Below are 5,391 nucleotides of genomic sequence, written 5' to 3' on the forward strand. Positions count from 1 at the left end.
CCTACACACCTTGATATCACATGCATGTAAATAAACAACCCTCCTACCCAGAAATTATCTTGCTAATTATCCAATTCTACACACAAATTCGAAAGTGAGGGTTGGGGTGTAGAATCTTACCTCTAGGATGAATACCTAGTGAGTTTCCCTTCTTAATCTTCCAAAACTTGGGCAAGAATTGAAGAACAATTATTGAAGAATACCTTCTCACTCTAGGGCACTCTCTCTCACTCTAAAATATCAGATTATAGTTCAAAAATGGCCCAAAGAGTGTATTTAACGAAATAGGGTCGGGTTTTAAAAACTCAAAAAATCGAGCTCTGGAATGGTTCTGCGGTCGTATATGCGACCGCATAATGGATATGCAGACTGCATATCGGTCGCATAATCGCTGACAAAAATGATCGAAAATTTGTCTGTGTATGCGGTCACTATACGGTCCGCATAACTGTTATGCGGTCGCATAATGCACCGCATAACAGTTATGCGGTCGCATAGTCGACCGCATAGCTGCTTCCAGAATGGCCCTCTCCTGCTCACTTCTGCGGCCATTATGCGGCCCGTAGAGTGATTATGCGGTAGCAAAATAGACCGCATAAATGCGCTTTTCCACCAAAAAATTTCCTTTACTTTCCGGTGCATTGTTCAACCCAAAACGTTTCCGGGCTTTACACTTAAGTACTTCGAAATTTTCCGGGGTGTTATAGTCAATAGTGGGCTCCCCCACTTGGCTCAAAGCCATTGATTAAAACACTCAATAACTCATAATACCCATACTCTATTACTGCCTTAATACTGCAGTCAGTTCAATGAAAATGCTTCTCAGGCCCATGCAACACCAACCATAAAATACCTCAATCATCCGCTAATCTCGCATTCATTCTCTTGACAGTCAAGTCAACTTTCTCGACTAGATTCAAATTCAAATATCAACACATATAACCCGCTGGTAGAAAAGAAACTCTCCAATAAACATTATAAGAAACACACCTACGTAGATTACTTTGCAGGAGATAACCCAACTACTTAGCCTCAAATTGGCATCTTGTTATACCCTTTCACATCCACAATTACTACGCAATCACTTAATCTTCCTGAGTCCAAACTCATTAACAAGGCATGGAAATTTAATTCTCTCCACAATTAAACTGCATGACAGATCCTTCAACACACTCACAATTTGATACTGTACGTCACATCAAACGAAAATCAAGCACCCAATGGCCCTCTTTACATTCCAAGGAAACACTTATCGTCACATTCAATCCATCTTAACACATCCCGCAATCGCATCATCCTCATCATATAGCCATTCGACCGCTCATCGAGCCACAAAGTTTCCACTCATAGGGATACTACTAGACATATGAGTCCAAATGTATAAGTCACAACTGAAGCTACCGAGCCTAAGCTACGGTCCAAACCTGGCCTCAAGTCCTCCTGACTGGCCTATCACCAAAACACAGAATACACATCTCGCAATCATCCCTGAAATCATAAGCCGTCGATACACAGCTGATACTGAGCGCTCACATGCGCACACAAATGCGTGGAAGTAATTCAAAGAGTTATATTTCAAGCTGAATCAATTCCGCACAATAAGGAAAGATAGATGGGAAATTATCCTAAATGCCATGTAGCCTTTCGAAGATAAGTATGGACGTCATTATGCCAATCCGCAAGACTTTACTAGACACTTGCTCATGACTCGTAGAACCTATGAACCTAGAACACTGATACCACCTTGTCACGACACAAAATCCAACTAGTCGTGATGGCACCTAACCCAACCCGCTAGGTAAGCCAATTATCAACTATCTAATTCCAATAACAATTATTCAAGCAATTTAAGTAAAGAAAAATCTTAATCTTATACATTCCCCAAGAACTGGTAGTACAAATCATGAGCTTATAAGAATAGAGTTTACAATCCTCAAACACGTAAGCCTAGTGCGGTACCATGATACATTATTTTCTTTGCAAATTTTACCGGGCTTTACACTTAAGTACTTCAAAATTTTTCTGGGCGTTACATTCTCCCCCGCTTAGGATCATTCATCCTCGAATGAGGGTAAAAATCTGTCATTAGCATCTTATGCAACTTAGTTTGTTTTATACCACAGACTAGCAGCCCCAAATTTGACTAACTCCCTAAATTTCCAAATATTTCGCAAGAGTTTCCTTTGTAATTAGGCCTATCCACCTGTCAGAGAGCCCCAGAAACACATCCTAACAACATATACATATCCCAACGACGTAACATAATACAAAACAACACCAATTGTGGCCTCATAAGCAATATATTTCCAGAAAGGGACACCCTTAACGCCAATTGTTCAAATGATACAAAATTCATAAAAAGTAAGTCTTATAATTTTCCTAGATCACAGCTTTATAAATACATGGTCATTCAAAAAAATAAGGATACCTTTTCTTCATTTCTTCCTCAGCCTCCCAAGTAGCCTCTGCAACCTGTTGGTTTCACCACAACACTTTCATGGAGGCAATTTCTTTATTTCTCAATTTTCGGACTTGCCGATCAATAATAGAAATTGGAATCTCTTCATAAGTCAATTTCTCATTTACCTCAATAGTCTCAACCAGAACAATGAGTGTCGGATCTCCAACTACTTTCTTCAACATAGACACATGAAACACCGGGTGTACTAATGACATCTCAGGTGGTAGCTCAAGCTTGTACGCCACCTCACCGATCCTTTGAATGATTTTGTACGGTTCGACATACCTCGGACTCAATTTCCCTTTCTTACCAAATCGCATTACCCTTTCATGGGGAAAATTTTCAAGAATACCCAATCATCTTCTTTGAACTCCAAATCCCTACGACGAACATCCGAATAGGATTTATGATGACTCTGAGCAGTCTTCAACCGCTCCTTAATGATTTTAACTTTTTCCATAGTCTGATGCACGAGGTCTGGCCCTACCAACTCTGCTTCCCCAATTTCGAACCACCCAATGGGAGATCTACATCTCCTACCATATAAAGCCTCGAACGGTGGCATTTGAATGCTAGCATGATAGCTATTATTGTATGCAAATTCTATGAGTGGTAATTGATCATCCCAGCTACCTTTGAAGTCTAGAACACAAGCACGCAACATATCCTCAAGCATTTAAATAGTCCGCTCTGCCTGCCCGTTAGTCTGCGGGTGAAAGGCTGTACTAAAATTCACCTGAGTGCCCAAACCTTGCTGAAATTTCTTCAAAAAATTAGCAGTGAATTGTGCTCCCTGATCAGAAATGATGGAAACTGGGGCGCCATGCAACCTGACTATTTCTTTGATATACAACTAAGCATACTGCTTCACTGTGTCGGTAGACTTAACCGGCAAAAAGTGTGCTGATTTCGTGAGTCGATCCACAATCACCCAAATTGAGTCAAACTTGCGCGGAGTGCGCGGTAATCCTACCACAAAGTCCATATTAATCATTTCCGACTTCCACATTGGAATTTCTATGTTCTGTGCCAACCCACCGGGCCTTTGGTGTTCGGCCTTCACTTGCTGACAATTTGGACATATTGCCACAAAATCCGCCACATTCCTCTTCATGTCATTCCACCAATAGACTTCCTTAAGATCATGATACATTTTCGTAGAACCTGGGTGCACGGAATACCTAGAAGTGTGAGCTTCTGTCATAATTCTTTCCCGGAGACCATCCATATTTGGAACACAGAGTCGCCCTTGGTACCTTAGTGTACCATCATCCATGCCAAGAGAAAAGGCCATGGTCTTATGTTTATGAATCCCCTCTTTCAACTGCACCAACAATGGATCGTTGTATTGGTTTTCTTTGACTTCCACAACAAGCGATGATTCAGCCCTATTTTGCACAATTACCCCTCCTTCACTAGTGTCCGCAAGACAAACTCCCAAACTAGCCAATCGGTGAACTTCCTTGGCTAATGGCCTCTGATATGCCTCCAAGTGAGCCAAACTACCCATAGATTTCTGGCTAAGAGCATCAACCACAATATTGGCCTTTCCCGGATGATATAGAATATCAATGTCGTAGTCCTTGAGTAACTCAAGCCATCTTCTCTGCCTCAGATTTAATTCCTTCTTCTTAAAAATATATTGAAGGCTCTTATGGTCCGTGAATATATCAACATGGACCCCATATAAATAATGATGCCAAATTTTCAATGCAAATACCACTGCCGCAAGTTCTAAATCATGTGTTGGATAGTTCTTCTCATGATTATTTAGTTACCTAGAAGCATAAGCTATCACCTTCCCATGTTGCATTAATACACACCCAAGCCCGATTCTTGAAGCATCACAATATACCACAAATCCATCTATACCCTCTGGTAAAGTCAACACCGGTGTCGTAGTCAATCTTGCTTTCAATTCCTGGAAACTCTTTTCACAAGCATCTGACCATTGGAACTTAATTGCCTTCTACGTCAATTTAGTCAATGGAGAGGCAACAGTAGAAAACCCCTCCACAAACTTTCTGTAATATCTAACTAAGACTAAGAAACTGCGAATCTCTATTGGAGTTGTAGGCCTCGGCCAATTCTTCACAACCGCAATTTTCTGAGGATCAACCTTAATCCCCTCACTAGAGACAACATGACCCAAGAATGTGACAGACTCGAGCCAAAATTCACATTTCAAAAATTTCGCATACAACTGGTGTTGATACAGAGTCTGCCGCACTGCCCTGAGGTGACCGGCATGGTCCTCTCGATTACGTGAATATACAAGAATATCGTCAATAAACACTATCACAAAAGAATTGAGGAATGGCTTGAAAACGCGATTCATAAGATTCATGAAGGCTGCTGGGGCATTTGTTAGCCCAAATGGCATCACCATAAATTCAAAATGCCCATACCGGGTTCTAAAAGCTATTTTCGGAATATCCCGCTCCCTGATCTTCAATTGGTGATACCCGGATCTTAAATCAATCTTGGAGAAGTACCTGGTACCTTGCAATTGATCAAACAAATCATTTATCCTAGGGAGTGGGTACTTATTCTTGATTTTGTCCTTATTAAGTTGGCGATAGTCATACACATTCTCAGTGACCCATCTTTCTTTCTTACAAAAAGGACCGGTGCGCCCCAAGGTGACACACTTGGCCGGATAAAACCCTTTTCTAACAAATCTCTCAATTGTTCCTTTAACTCCTTCAATTCTGTTGGTGCCATTCTGTAGGGTGGAATAGATATAGGATGCGTGTCTAGCATCACATCAATCACAAAATCAATCTCCCTATCTGGTGGGATCCCAGGGAGTTCATCCGGAAATACTCCCAAAAATTCATTCACAACAAGCATTGACTCAAGTGTAGGTGCCTCAGTATCGGTGTCCGTAACCTGGACCAAATAGTAAATACATCCCTTGTTGATCATCT

Source organism: Nicotiana tomentosiformis, chromosome 4 (assembly GCF_000390325.3).
Source record: "Nicotiana tomentosiformis chromosome 4, ASM39032v3, whole genome shotgun sequence".
In the NCBI taxonomy this organism is placed as follows: Eukaryota; Viridiplantae; Streptophyta; class Magnoliopsida; order Solanales; family Solanaceae; genus Nicotiana; species Nicotiana tomentosiformis.